The following is a 16,573-nucleotide window of genomic DNA, read 5'->3' as shown; positions in this document are numbered from 1 at the left end:
GCATCTATTTTTGGTTGGAGAGGGGCCACCTGCCCGCTCCCCACTTGATGGCCCAGGTAGGTCACGGATCCGTGGCCGATCTGGCATTTGCTGGCCTTGATCGTGAGCCCGGCCCGCTGGAGGGCGGCCAGGATGGCTTTGATGTGGCGGAGGTGCTCTGCCCAGTGGTTGCTGTACACGGCAATGTCATCTAGGTAGGCCGCGCTGAAGGCCTCAAGCCCGGCCAAAACCTTGTTCACCAGTCTTTGGAAGGTGGCCGGGGCGTTCTTCATTCCGAAGGGCATCACCCGAAAGTGGTAATGCCCATCCGGGGTCAAAAAGGCGGATCTTTCTTGGGCGCCGGGGGTGAGCTGGATCTGCCAGTACCCGGCGGTGAGGTCCAGCGTGCTCAGGTAGCGAGCGGCCCCTAAGCGGTCGATGAGCTCGTCGGCCCGGGGTATAGGGTGGTCGTCCGTCTTGGTCACTGCATTCAGGGCTCGGTAGTCCACGCAGAATCGCAACTCCGGGGGGTGACCGGGAGCTGCGGCCTTTGGCACCAGGACGACAGGGCTGGCCCACGGGCTGTCGGAGGGTTCGATGACCCCCAGGGCCAGCATCTTTGCTACTTCGGCCTGGATGCATGCCCGCACTCGGTCGGGTACCCGGTAGGCTCTGTGTCGCACGGGAGGGCTCTCCCCGGTGTCGACGTCGTGGACGCACCAGTGGGTCACCCCCGGGGTGAGGGAGAAGAGGGCTGCGTAGTCCTGCAGCAGTTGCTGGCAGTCGTTGCGCTGTTCCGGAGTCAGGGAAGAGGCGAGTTGGACACCTTTGATTGATCCATCATGGACGTTGGACTGCAAGAGGTCGGGCAGGGGCTCGGAGTCGTCCTCGCCCCCCTCGTCGGTTGCCAGCAGCAGGCTCAGTTCGGTCCGGGCAAAATGGGGTTTTAGTCTGTTAGCATGTAGGACCCGGAGGGGGTTCCGGGGGGACTCCAGGTCGACCAGGTAGGTGACGGGACTTTTCTTCTCCACTACCTTGAAGGGCCCCGTCCACTTGTCCTGGAGGGCGCCGGGTTCAACCGGGGCCATGACCCATACTTTTTGACCTGGCTCGAATTCTATGGTAGAGGAGTTCCGGTCGTACCACCGCTTCATGTCCTCCTGTCTGGCCTCGAGGTTGGCTTCGGCCATGGCTCGGAACTTGCGGGTCTGGTTTCGGAGGGTCAGGAGGTATCGGTAGACGTCAGGAGGGGCGCCTTGGGGCTTCGTTTCCCAGCCCTCCTTGACCAGGCTGAGCGGTCCGCGGACCGGGTGTCCGTACAATAGTTCAAACGGGCTGAACCCCAGGGACTTCTGCGGGACCTCCCGATAGGCAAACAGGAGGCACGGCAGCAGAACATCCCATCTCCGCCTGAGGGGCTCTTCCAGGCCCTGGATCATTCCCTTTAATGTTCTGTTGAACCGCTCAACCAGCCCGTTCCCCTGAGGGTGATAGGGGGTCGTGAATTTGTACGTGACCCCGCACTGCTGCCACAGGGACCGCATGTACCTGGAAATAAAGTTCGTGCCTCTGTCGCTCACCACTTCGCGGGGAAATCCCACTCGGGAGAAGATCCCCATTAAGGCCCGGCCTACCACGGGGGCCGTTATAGTTCTCAGCGGGACCGCCTCCGGGTACCTGGTGGCGTGGTCCACGAGGACCAGGATGAAGCGGTGGCCCAGGGCGGTCTGGGGGTCCAGGGGCCCCACGATATCGATTCCGACCCGTTCGAACGGGGTGCTGACGGCAGGAAAGGGTTGGAGGGGGGCCTTGACCCGACCCCCCGTCTTCCCGCTGACTTGGCAGGTCTGGCAGGACCGGCAGTGGTTGTCCACGTCTCTCCGCATCCGGGGCCAGTAGAAGTGGGTCACCAGACGGCTGTACGTTTTGTCTTGCCCCATGTGCCAGGTTGAGCAGGAACTCCCGGAAGCGGAGGGGGACCACCAACACTCGGCTGGCCCCGAGTTCTGCCACTTTCTGCTCACTGTATAGCAGGCCCTCGGCCCAGTAGACCCAGTGGGTGCCGGTCTGGTCCCCGTTGGCTTGGGCGGACGCTTGTTGGCGGACCCCTTCGAGAGTGGGGCAGGACTGCTGCTCTTGTTGGAACTGCTCCCGGGTGGGGCCCCCTTCGTGTCGCCATTGTGTCAGCTCTGGTAGGGCGCACGGGGAAGCCATCTCCTCGGGGGAGGATTCACTAGGTCCAGGGTCGGTGTCCGCCTCCCCCTCGCTGATGGCGGGAGGGGGTGCGAGCCCCTCGGGCGGGGCGGCCCCGGAGGCCGAGGAGGAGCGGGGGGCCCGGGCGGTCATGGACCGGGTGATGGCGCAGGCCCAGTCGGATAGTCCCAGCATTCGGAGGTGCTCTCGTCGCTCTACTTGAGCCCAGGGGGAACTCTCCAAGTCGTTCCCCAGGAGGCAGTCGACGGGGGCGTCGTCGCGTACCGTCACCTTCAGCAGGCCCGTCACCCCTCCCCATTCGAAGGGGACCAGGGCCATCTGGCACAGGCTTTCGCTGTTGTCGGCCGTCCGGACGGGGCACAGCGCATTCGGTAGGATCTGTTCGGGGGTCACCAGGTGGCAGCGGACAGCGGTGACACTGGCGCCGGTGTCACGAAGGGCTTCGGTCCGTTGTCCATTGACCGTGACCTGCTGCCGGTATTGCTTGGGATGGGGGTGCAGGGTACCATTTCTCGGCTACCCAGGCAGACCAGGGACATGGCTGCCGGCTCCCATTCAGTGGTCCCTCGGTCGAGGGTCTCCTCTTCCTCTTCTTCTTCTCCCAGGGCGGCGGCCGCCAGCTGTCGGGGCGGGGGCCTGCCGGCCCCGTTTCGTCGGTTCAGGGGGCAGACCGGATCGCTGGCATAGTGTCCGGTTTGTTGGCAGCCGTAGCACGTTACTGGTGGTCGAGGTCCGGGTCTGGCCGGGGGCGCCCCCCTTCGGGCTAGGCTCGGGGAGAGTTGTTGCTGCGGTGGCCCTCGAGGGGGGCTCCTGGGGGCACCGGCGGGAGGGTCTCGGTTCCTGTTCGGCCCTCCCCCTCCACCGCGTTGGCGGGGGGGTCCGGTGGGGTTCCTCTGGTACTCCCCCATTGAGTTCCGGGGGACCCGGGAGTTGACCCATCGATCGGCCTCGACGGCGAGTTTTCGCGGGTCGGTCATCTTGCTGTCGAGGAGGTGCTGCCTCAGTTCCACGAAGCAATTGTTGGAGAGATGTTCCCACACGATGAGGTCGACCAGCTGCCCGTAGGTTGTTACTTTGCTGCCTTTGATCCATCCTTCTAGGGCCCGACTGAAAAAGTCCACATACTCCACCCAGGTGGTACCCGGGATTTTCCTGCAGTCCCTGAACCGCTGGCAGTACATCTCCGCTGTTAGCCCGTAGCGGGTGAGCAGGGCCTCCTTCATGTGATCGTAGGAGGTCATCACCTCCACCGGCAGCTGGAGCAGTGTGTCTCGACCCTCACTCAGGAACCGCCCCCACAGGCCCGCGCCCCAGTCTTTTCGGGGCACCCGATGAGAGGTCATGGCCACCTCGTAGGCCTTGAACCATTGTTGGATGTCGTCGTTCTTGTAGTACTCCTTGACGACCTCTTTCGGGATATGTACCTTGGTCTCGGAAGGTGGTAGGGTGTCTCTAGTACTGGGGGCGTTGGTCTCTCCATTCTTGGCCTTGATTTCGAGCTCCTTGAGACTGCGCTCGTGCTCCAGGGTCAGTTTCTTTTCCTCCAACTCCCGGTGTCGCCTCTTCTCCTCTATCTCCTCTTGAAGCCGTAGCTGCTCTAGGGCCAGTTTCTTTTCCGCCAGCTGGAGTTCGCCGTCCAGCCGCAGTCGTGCGAGCTCTAGCTCGTGGTTCCGGACCTTCTCCCGCTCTCGTATTTCTTCTTCGGAGAGGCCGGTTTCTAGGCTCTTTCTTCCTCCGGTTGCCGGAGTCAGTGCGGTTGATGTGGTCTCAGTCAGGGGCAAGGGACCCTCTTCCTGGGAGGGGCCCGCCCCGGCCTCCAGCCATGTCCTCAGAGCTTTCTGCATCTCCTCTTTGGTACCTAGGCCGGTGGTTGTAATGCCTTTGGCTTTGCAGAACTGTTTTAACTCTTTGTGCGTATATTCTTCCAGCCGTTCGGGCTGGAACTCCATTGTCGCGTTGTTTTCCTGGCTGCTCATGATTTACTGTTCGTTTGGATGGGTAGCTAGTGGGTACTGGCTGGTACGTACTGCGTTCGGCTCGGATCCCACCGCTGCCACCAAATGTTGGAAGGCGGACCCCGAGGAGTCGGCGAGACCACCAAGGGGGGCCCTCCCTCTGTACGAAGTAGCCGAGCGCTGCCGAGAAGTCTCCTGAGAGATCCTTCTCCTATCACGTACTAGCACAGTAACACCACCCCACAGGACTCGAGGAGGTTGTCTCAAGACCAGCAATTCTTTATCAGCAATAAAAAAAGGTTACGAGGTCAATATTTACACGAAGGGATCGAGGGATCCGCCAAAAGTCTCAGTGTCTCTTTGGAAGGGTAGGGGTAGCGGGACAGTCTTTAGCAGGGGTGCGGTACGAGGGTACCTGGGGCCCAGTTCTTATCCTCAAGCTGGAGGGCCTCCGGATCTCGGAGGGGTCGAGCCGCGACGGCGTCAGCAGGGCTCTGGCGTATGGTTCGTGGAGGGCCGCGATCAAATCGGCAGGGCTCTCAAGATGGTTTCTGCTCAGCTCGAGCCGCGACGTCGTCAGCAGGGCTCCGAGGGAGGCTTCAGCGAGGTTGGGCCGCGACAGCGTCAGCAGGGCTCCGATGTTCCAGGTGGCTTCAAGGTGTTCACAAGAAGGAGCCGCGACGCAGTCAGCAGGGCTCGTGATGGTTCCGACAAAAGTTCTTCTCCGTGGGGTCAGCCGCGATTCAATCAGCAGGGCTCTCGACTCCGGGATACAACTGCCGGTCTGTGGCGGGGTCGCCCCAGATATAGGTCTGGAGCCCTTTGATGTCCGGACCCAGGCGCCCGGTGGGGGCGGAGGAGCCGGGTGGAGGTGGCCAGACGCCCAGCATGAGAGGCGCCAGGCCCACGAGAGGTGCAGGGCGATCACTTATAAACGGGAATTACAGCAAAATAAATTGAAGTTGATGGCTCTTGACAAACACCGGGATGCGCTGCACGTAACGTCACGCATGCGCACTGTCACAGTACTGTATCACGCACGCTCTAGTGTTTTTTACCGACGTCCACGTTATAAGGCACTTCCGGATATGCGCACGGTGTAAACAAACAACCACACGCGAGGAGATTAAGTCTGAGAGTCCTGGATGTACTCGTCTTAGGTAAGGTTTAGCCTTCGTTTACCCAGTCATTTGTGTAGATAGTAACTTTTGCGAACATAGTTCAGGGTGGAATGGTTTATACGAATTATATGCTCTTCACAGATTCGAAGCGCTTTAATTGGCAGTACTGTGGAAATATGGATTTTTATGATCAGTTATGTCCCCTATATTGGACCCCAACGGTTTCATGTATAAATCACAAGTACATGTATGTTTCCTCCAGTTCCAGTTATGAAGACGCAAACACATGTGCGGCCACCGTCAACATGTCCTCTTTCAGATCAGCCATGAATGGGCCGGATATTCTATTCCTAAGTATGAAAGGCCACCGGCTTTATATGGTTCATTTATCCCATTTCACAGTCCAGGCGAATAGGCCCTGATTCTGCCATTAAGCCTTTTTCCTGCCTTCTGCCTCTGAAAGCTCCAGTCTGAGCTCGCATCTGTATCCATGAACTTTGTCCTACTCCCTGCGCGGCTAACGGTGCCTGACTCGATCTGTCTGCTTGCCAAAAACTGTATTTCACCTTCAAGATTATCTGCTCTGCTCCGCTCCTCACCCAATGCATTCCTGTCTAGTAGTTTAAGTAAACATTCTTTCAGCTACCGAGCAAAAGGCCCGGCTTCTCTGTCTTTATGCAAGTAATTCATAGCCCGGTTACCATGGAATATTCCTACCCCCTCGCATCTAGTGTAGACACTTAGACGCTTGTACACGCACTAACAGTCAGTATAGTCAGTATAGAATAAGATTCTATCCTAAGAGACCTCTCTTTTTGGATAACATAGTTCTTTAAACATAGGATGTTAGATATGATTTGGGATTAGGTTGACATAACCCCAGACTTCTGTCTCCACATGTAGAGCTAAATGTCAAGTCCCCTTCATCCCCTAGTTGCACGTCAATCACACGTCATGCTGCTGCGCGCGCATCTCTGCCAAGTATTTCTGCTGACATTGCGAAATTCTTTCATGGAACCACCCTATTGTGACATCATACCTGATGACGTTCTTTAAGTTACGCCCAGTTACACCCATTTTAGTTACGCATGTATGTTCTTATCTTTGTTATCAACTGTTACGCCTCCTGCATCTGTTTCACTGTAATGCCTATTGTATAAAAATGATTACTTGTCAATAAAGTTGGTCCTTCACTTCCTGAACCTTCGTGGTGATGGAATATGGAGTCCATCAATTCGAATTGATTTTGGAATAAAGCCCGTTCCGAACCTCTAATACCACGGATTCTGCCTCTTATTTTACTGAGCTATTATTATAGATTTTCCGCATCAAATTAAGTTCCGGTAATTAAATTATTTACCACATATATGGCGCCCGAATAGGGACACTTTCTCATCTCACGCGCCGGAGGTGCGTTGCAGGCCCGGTCTCCTGTCACAGCTGGACGGACAACAACGCGTACCCACAGGATTTCCTGTATCTCCCTCCTGCCGAGCGGGGGTAACTGAGGCTGCGATCAACACCCAGACGAGGCGGTGAGAAGTGCGAAGTATCCCGACCAGAGCCTAGCTGAGAGAGCAAGATCCGAGGTATACAGAGGCCCACCAGTTCCGAGGTTCCGAAGTTTCGAGTCGAGTCCAGTCCGGTCCGAGTCCAGTTCAGTTCAGTTCCGAGGCCTTCCGTTCCGAGCTACCCGGTGAGTACCATTGCCGGGGAGGCGTTCCGACGTGCACATAGTTTGTGCCGGTCAAGACGGGTTTGGGTACACAAATCCGGTCTGCACTGTTTTAGCAGTGTATCTGTACTGTTCAGCAGTATATCAAGTATGTCTAGTATATAATTCAGAATTACCTAGTTAGTGCCGAGTATTATGCTTAGTGACTAGTTCCCTAAATGGCCATCATTGTTGTTCATTAAATGTTAAATGTAAAAATGTTTTAAATACGTTCTGCATATTGTGGTGTGAATGACTGTTCATTATTGTGTTTTGTTGTATTAAACGTGTTCAGAATTAGGTATCAGATCAGTTCTCAATATGCCGCTCTTTTCGAAATTAAGACAGATAAAAACTAGAAAAGGGGTACTCGAAGAAGCTGTTCCCATTCCTCCTAGGGACACTCCAGGGTACTTCATGTATCATAAACATGGCCTAGACGCCATATTATTTCTTGATTTATGGGTAGACTACACCAAGGAATTACCAGAAAGTCAGAGGTGGCCCGCAGCTGGGACCTGGGATGCAGATTGCATCATGAAAGTAGAGGAAGAATTATGGAAAAAGAAAGCTAGACAGTCACAGAAAGATGCCATTGAATTATGGCGTAAAGAATCATATAGACGTACAGAAAAAGCACTCAGACAGGAAGAGAAAAGTAAGGAGAATTCAAATAAAGTTCGAGAAAATCTATTAATTGAAGAAGGTACTCGAGTAAAATCAGAACAAATAGACAGACAAAAAAATGCCCTTATGAATGGTATGTATCCTCTTCTGGCCGAAGGATTACCTAAGGCTACTCCGGAGATACCAAAAGACTTGCCACCCCCATTGTTTCCGATAAAAGCACATCCCAAAGGGCATCCCAGAACCGCAGAAGATGTTTTTCTTTCCTCTTATTTAGACGACGCAGCTCCCAAGTATGCTAATGCTGCGCCACATAGACCGCCTGCCGAGGGGGTTCAACGCCAAGACCCTCCTCCGTCTGTACCTCCGCAACAACAAACCCCGACACAAGTTCCGGCAAGCACATCTGTTTCTACAGCTGTACCCACACCTATGGTTGCTATATCACGTTCAACGAATCCTTTCACATCCAGCACCCCAGGTGGTGCTACGGGAGGTACAGCAAACATTTTTTCCACGCCACCCAGAGTAAATAAACTTTCCTTTCAAGAATTAGCCCACCAACGTACGCCCAAACTGGTAACTCCCGACACGCTTAAGGAACTTCTAATAGATTGTAGATATGACCCGGTGCCCGGAAAAGGGGACGAAATGCTGCTGGCATCATTACGTATCCGACGAGCTGCAATATATTTAGGGAGGCTACCAGGAATGACTACACATTTAGAAAATATATATCACTTTGTCCAGTCAGGACGAGATTCTGAAAGTTTTAATAGAGCCTTGGAGTACCAGAAAGTGGAGATACAGGGGGAACTGTTACGTTTCCTCATAAATTGTGTGATCAGAAATCAAGACCGACCAGGGGTAAATCCGGAAGAAATGCAAATTCTTACCACATGGAGTCGGAATATATCAGAGGGGAGACATGATAAACGATCATGTATAGTAGCTATGTGCCGCAAGATCCGCAAAGAAGTAGAACGAATACACGAAGAAAGATTAGCAGTAGACGAGCCTGAACAAACCGAGGAGGAGGAAGAATTAGAACTGCCCACAGGACAGTTAGAAACCATGGCCTATGTAGGTAGAGGAAGATCTTGTAATAATACTAGAGGCTTTACTGATCCGATACGTCCGATACGTCCAGATAATAACAGAAATTTCCAAACCTCTATAATAAATATAAGGTCCCCCGAGCATTCGTTCCAAGCTGCTGACAAATTACTCCGAGAACGAAGGGGTTATCATATACTCGATTCTATGGACGAACAAGAATTAGCCAGGTCAGCCGTTCACTGGGTTGACAGTCCCGGAAAATATAGTGATGATACACTAGCACACACGTTTTTGAACCTCACCCCAGATGAACAGCGTTTAGCTGGTATCTATATGGTTCAACAACTCCTTATATTATATAAAAGCCAACACTCCGATCCTGGTCCATTACCTGATATACTGACTGAATTACTCACGAATAAATGGAGAGGTTCAGGTACTGAGTTAATTAGAGAAATACTAGAATCCAGAAAGCAGTACATTCTTTTTGTATGTCCCGAACATGTCTCACTGCCCATAAAAGAAAGAACGACGTATTACATGGATAGACAGAATCCCTTACGCGAAGTGCACCCGATAAAAGGTGATGACAATCAGTTTAAATGTGTGTTTGTATACACACCCATATCTAAAATAGAACTATTAGAAATGAAGAAAGTGGTACCCAGTCATGACAAAGACCCAGCGGGTTTCCACCGTGAAATTAAAGACATGTTGCTCATGGGAGAGTATACCTATCCCGACATTATGACAATATTGAAGGTATTAATGCCTGCGGGCATTTACGAAAAACTCAAGGAAAAGGATTGGGAGGTGGGAGACCAGAAGATAGATTGGACAGCATTAGAAAACGAAGAAAAAGCTCGAGGTCCAGGTTCAGGGCTTGGGGAAAAGACCAAAACACTACCAGGTTTACTAGTACAGGTACTGCCACGTTTATTAACTACGAAAAAGGAAGACTGGGGTGCAATCTCAGCCTGTAAACAAAAGCACGATGAGGACACTAGTGATTTCTATGCCCGATTCGAAAAATGTTTTGGTATAAATAGTGGAATAAAAGCAAGTAGCGAATCGTATCCACATCTGTTTGTGACAAAATTAGTTGAAAATTCCTTGCCCCAAGTTAAGAATAGAGTATTGAAATTCGAGAGTACATGGCAAGGTAACTCTCCGTCACAAATGTTACAAATGCTACAGTACCATCACAATAGAATTAGAGAGGAACAAGAACATGAACAAAGACGCATGAAAGACACGAAAATGAAAATGCTAGTTTCTCAGACAGTTCCAGCTGACGGTCATAAAAAGGGTATGACACAGTCCAGTGTTTCAGCAGGTCCTGTAAAAGGGACATGCAACTATTGTAAACAGCCAGGTCATTATGTACACGATTGTCCAGTTTTAAAACATAATATCGCCATAGGTAATACAAAAGAAAGACCACGGCCACTTAGACAGGATCAGAACCAACAAGGAGCTCCGCAGCATGCACAGTCCATGCCAGCTCCGCAACAATCTATGACAGCTCCATCATCGCAGCCTATTGCTGCCACACAAACAACGACACGACAGATGTACCAGACCGCACAGTATGATTATCCTGATTATCAACGATACTCATGAAACTGCCTAGAGAGGGAAGTTGGCTTACCCCTTATCGAGGTCCCTGTAGATCAAGAAGGACCTTATGTACACAGTGAACTATTAGGCCAAGATAGAAAATTTTTACTTGATACAGGGGCAAGCCGAACAACCATAAAACGAAGTGAAGTTCCAGGGGCACCCCTCTCAGGCTCACAGAATATTTCCCTTGGCTTTTCAGGAAAACCTATCATTAACGAAGTATCACAGCCTCTTCCCCTTACGATTGGTCCCTTGACACGAACTACAGATTTATTGCTTACTAAATCATGTCCAGAAAACCTGTTAGGTATAAAAACTTTGAAAGCTCTAGGAGCTATAATATGTTGTTCTCCGGAAGGAGTAAGATTGTTTCTACGTGATTTCAAAGGGCACTATGTGTCCCGAGACATGGATCACCGACTGCAGACTTTACCCACACATTTATGGGCACAAGGCCCTACAGATGTTGGTTGCATGAACATTACACCATATCGAGTCACACTAAAGGCAGGAGTGGTACTACCACGAATGCGACAATACAAGTTACCCCCAGATGCTGTAGTGGCTTTACTGCAAATCATTGACGAGCTTATTACCCAAGGAGTGGTTGTGGAAACCGACTCCAATGTATGTAATTCACCGATAATTCCGATTCTTAAACGAACTGATCCGAAAGCCCCGCCAGTATATCGATTGGTTATTGATCTGCGCGAATTAAATAAATGTATTGTACCACAATACCCCGTAGTCCCAGATATTTCTTCATTACTGACAGCCATTGATTCCGAAGCAACATTCTTTACTGTAATTGATCTTAAGAATGCCTTTTTCAGCGTCCCAATAGATCCGGAAAGCCAATACTTGTTCGGATTTAGTTTAAATGGACGAAGCTTTAAATTCACACGCGCACCTCAAGGATTCACAGAAAGCCCCAGCATCTATAGCCAAGCACTGAAACGAGAACTTGACAGTATACACATGCCAGTCAACACTGCCCTGCTTCAATATGTCGATGATCTGCTGATCACCGCTAGAAGCGAACATGAATGTGAAAAAGCCTCACTGACGGTTTTACAATTCTTGGCCGAAAAGGGGCACAAGGTGTCCCCTTCTAAGCTGCAATTCTGTGTCCAGCGAGTTGTTTACCTTGGTCACTCGCTGTCCAAGGAGGGAAGGCAGCTTACACCCGATCGCATCCAGTTAATTGCTAACATGCCAATACCCAAGACACAAAAGGAGGTGCGGGCTTTTATAGGCCTCACTTCATATTGTAGGCAGTGGATCCCTCAGTATGCATTTCTAGCAAAACCACTCATTCAGTTGACAACACAGGAGGCAGCCACATCGACTGTCCTCCCTTGGACTCAGGAACATACACAAGCTTTTGAAAGCCTAAAGAAAGCTTTATGTCAAGCACCTGTCTTAGCAACACCATGTTATAATAAACAGTTTACACTCTGTTACAGAACGCGAAGGTACTGCTTTGTCAGTACTCACACAGGAACAAGCAGGATCACACAAACCATGTGCTTATTTTTCTAGTACATTAGATCCCGTAGCTCAGGCTCTGCCTGCGTGCCTGAAATCAGTGGCAGCGACAGCTTTAGCAATCAGACAAAGCGATGCCATAGTGTTAGGACATCAATTGACAGTACAAGTACCACACGCAGTAGAGGTTCTCTTGAACCGCACACAAACACAACACTTGACTATAGCAAGACTCACTGGTTACGAATTGACATTGTTTCAGCCACACATAGAAATCAGACGTTGTAGTACATTAAATCCTGCCACACTGTTACCAGTAAACGGAACAGACCCATTAGCACATGATTGTATTGAAGTTATTACTATCACGACGAAACCTAGACAAGACTTGACAGATATCCCATTGTCAGACCCAGACCTGACGTTGTATGTAGATGGTTCATGTATGAGAACAAGTACAGGAGAGCTAGTGGCCGCGTATGCAGTCACAACAGACACTGAAATTATTGAAACAAATCGTATTAATACCTTGTCAGCTCAAGCAGCAGAGCTCATCGCTCTGACACAAGCCTGTATTCAAGCCACAAATAAGAAAGTCAACATATACACTGATTCACGTTATGCATTCGGAGTCGTCCATGACTTCGGCGTACTGTGGCGAGAGAGAGGTTATTTAACTTCTCACGGTGCCCACATTCAGCACGGACCCCTCATTCATGCCTTACTAGATGCAATACATCTACCCGCTGCAATATCAATTATGAAATGTAAAGCTCATACGAAAGTTACTGATATCATTTCCCAAGGCAATGATCTAGCTGACAGAACAGCTAAACAGACTGCTCAAACTCACACATCTGACATGACAAAGACAATAGTTCCGACACCAACACATTGCATGATGGTTAAGGATCCCGCTCTTGACGTAATTGACATACAGACACATGCTACACCAGACGAAATAAAGAAATGGACTGAATTAGGAGGGATCCAAACGGATCAAGGATGGATGACGAAGGAAAAATCTGTATGGTTTCTTCCCGACCCAATGGTCCAAGTTATCATTAATACAATACATAGTCCAGCGCACCTAGGAGAAAAGGCTATGCTAGACAGCATTCAACACATTTGGTTTAACAAACATTTACGAGCAGCAGCTAAACAAAAAGTCCGTACCTGTATGATCTGCTGTCAGTTTAACCCAGGTAAAAGCATTCCCGTAGAACAGGGTGGATTTCAGCCTCCTGAGCACCCTTTTGAAGTCCTCCAGATGGATTATATCCAGATGGAACGATGTCGAGGATTCAAATATGTTCTTGTAGTTGTCTGTGCTCTTTCCCGTTGGACAGAGGCATACCCGGTTTCAGATTACACTGCCCCGACTACTGCCAAACAGTTAGTTCGAGAATTCTTCCCACGGTACGGTTTACCATGTGTTGTCTACTCAGATAACGGCCAGCCGTTCTCATCCGAACTAATGAAACACGTTTCACTTTTGTTAGGCTATCAATGGAGATTCCATTGTGTCCGACACCCCGAGGCAGCAGGTCTCGTGGAACGACATAATCAAACTCTGAAAATTAGATTGTCCAAAATATGTAGAGAGAAAGGTGTCGACTGGGTAGTAGCCTTACCAGTTGCACTCTTTTACATGAGAATGGTAGCGCACTCTCGAACAGGGCTATCCCCTTATGAGGTGATCTTCGGTAGACCACCAAATATGTGGGGGACGCCTATACCACGCAAAATAACTGATGTAGACTGTAATATGCTGACAGATTACCTAGCTTCCTTGATGTCTGCACTACAATCTTGTCGTTCACAGGTAGCTGCAGCCTTTCCCGACAACACCGAGGTGAAACCCCATGACGTAATTCCCGGGGACCTGGTGTTAGTGAGGAACTTTGACCGGAAGTCTCAGCTGGATCCTAGGTGGAAATCGCCTCAACTCGTACTGTTAACCACGAGGACAGCCGTGAAGATCGAAGGTCGAAAAGGCTGGATACATTCAAGTCATATCAAGAAATTTCATGGATTACCATCCGATATAGAGACTAAACCCTGTATTTCCTCAAAGACAGACTCAAAGCTCCCCTTGGTTGAGCAAACGAACTCAGAACTATATAGACTAAAATTGAGGTCCAATAAGTCAGACAATTTGATTGTTTAAGTCCTCTCCAAGGTGAATCGGTTGAATTTGTCTCTGACATGTATCCTCTGGACCGGAATAGAGAAAGAAATAATCAAATCCAGTTGAAAAAACATGCGTACTGTAAATCACTGCGTAGTCATTGCACAGTGACGTTATTAATTCTGTTTTTCTTATGTCTTTTAATAATCGCTGCAAGTATATTATTGCACTTATATTATCCTATTTCTAAACATGTTTACAATGTTACTGCTGAACATTCTTTTAGTGAATTTCCCCCGCATGAGTTGTCCTATAGATTTGCGCTGCGCAATAACACTTTTATTAGTATGTTACATCATTCCCATCAGGCTAGCAATGCTACAAATTGTTGGATATGTGGCCGACTCCCTCCCTATCAGAACTATAAGGGAATTCTGCCTCTCTTTCCATATCCGTTCACACACAATGGCTCCTGTGGAGCATGGTTTAGTTTAATTAATTCCCTAGATTCGAATTCCGCAGTTTATCAAGACAACTGGGTATGGGGAAACCTGAACTTAGTCTTGCTTAAAGTCTGTTACCCTAACAAGGAGGGACTTCCCAAAAGAACAGGAACTGATCTAGAAAATGAAGTATATGGATTAGGTAATTTCACGCTTAATCTCATGATCCTGAATGTCGAATCCGAAGCTGCACCAATTTTGCCCGCTATGTCAGTATTTTCAGTTAAAGGTGAATTGTGTATAAGAAAGAATGGCTCCATACACATGGGCCATAGTAAATGCATCACTGTAATAGAATTCAGTGATCAAGGCAAATCTACATTTAGAGCTTCTCGCCATTCCTACTTTGTATGTGGTCAGACTGCATATACACGTTTGCCTCTGGATTGGGATGGTACCTGTTACATCGGATTCCTTTTGCCACCTGTTTTCCTAGCTCCTCCTGATTATCACAGAAATACTCATTTAGTACACAATAGAGAACGGAGAGATCTCCCAATAGTCGACTACACTGAAACAGCATGGGAAAAATACACAGATTTCAATAAAGGTCTCTTTCCCTATATAGGTACAGTCACTAATAGTAAGCTGATACGTAGATTAACCAGAACCCTTGAAGCAGTAGTGAACGAAACTATTTCCGCCTTAGGCAATTTAACAGAAGAGCAGTCTGCTATGCGGATTGTTGTGCTTCAAAATCGTCTTGTCCTTGACGTCATTCTGGCCGATAGGGGCGGAGCTTGTAGGGTCATCGGATCAAGTTGTTGCATTTTCATACCAGAAAATTCGCCATCTGTATATAAAGCCATAACTCGCCTTCATAAGATTGTAAGCCAGATACACCAGAATCCAGGCACCTGGACTTGGTCCGGTTGGTTTTGGAGTGTATTATCTACCTTTGGATGGAGGGTCCTATCCTTCCTAGGTATTGGCTTTCTCATACTATTCAGTTGCTGCTTATGCCTACAATGTGGACCAGCGATTTGTGGTCTGTGTGCCACATCGTGTATTCCACCACCAAGATTTCATTCATCCCGGAAGAAGAAAGAAGAACAAATGATGCTATATGAACAGATCAACGGATTGATGAAGATTGATATCTCTTAAGGGCAAGTAGGGGACAAGGAGGGAATGTGGAAATATGGATTTTTATGATCAGTTATGTCCCCTATCTTGGACCCCAACGGTTTCATGTATAAATCACAAGTACATGTATGTTTCCTCCAGTTCCAGTTATGAAGACGCAAACACATGTGCGGCCACCGTCAACATGTCCTCTTTCAGATCAGCCATGAATGGGCCGGATATTCTATTCCTAAGTATGAAAGGCCACCGGCTTTATATGGTTCATTTATCCCATTTCACAGTCCAGGCGAATAGGCCCTGATTCTGCCATTAAGCCTTTTTCCTGCCTTCTGCCTCTGAAAGCTCCAGTCTGAGCTCGCATCTGTATCCATGAACTTTGTCCTACTCCCTGCGCGGCTAACGGTGCCTGACTCGATCTGTCTGCTTGCCAAAAACTGTATTTCACCTTCAAGATTATCTGCTCTGCTCCGCTCCTCACCCAATGCATTCCTGTCTAGTAGTTTAAGTAAACATTCTTTCAGCTACCGAGCAAAAGGCCCGGCTTCTCTGTCTTTATGCAAGTAATTCATAGCCCGGTTACCATGGAATATTCCTACCCCCTCGCATCTAGTGTAGACACTTAGACGCTTGTACACGCACTAACAGTCAGTATAGTCAGTATAGAATAAGATTCTATCCTAAGAGACCTCTCTTTTTGGATAACATAGTTCTTTAAACATAGGATGTTAGATATGATTTGGGATTAGGTTGACATAACCCCAGACTTCTGTCTCCACATGTAGAGCTAAATGTCAAGTCCCCTTCACCCCCTAGTTGCACGTCAATCACACGTCATGCTGCTGCGCGCGCATCTCTGCCAAGTATTTCTGCTGACATTGCGAAATTCTTTCATGGAACCACCCTATTGTGACATCATACCTGATGACGTTCTTTAAGTTACGCCCAGTTACACCCATTTTAGTTACGCATGTATGTTCTTATCTTTGTTATCAACTGTTACGCCTCCTGCATCTGTTTCACTGTAATGCCTATTGTATAAAAATGATTACTTGTCAATAAAGTTGGTCCTTCAC

This window comes from Triturus cristatus, chromosome 8, assembly GCF_964204655.1.
Source record: "Triturus cristatus chromosome 8, aTriCri1.1, whole genome shotgun sequence".
Taxonomy (NCBI): Eukaryota; Metazoa; Chordata; class Amphibia; order Caudata; family Salamandridae; genus Triturus; species Triturus cristatus.
This window is presented reverse-complemented; position numbering follows the sequence as displayed.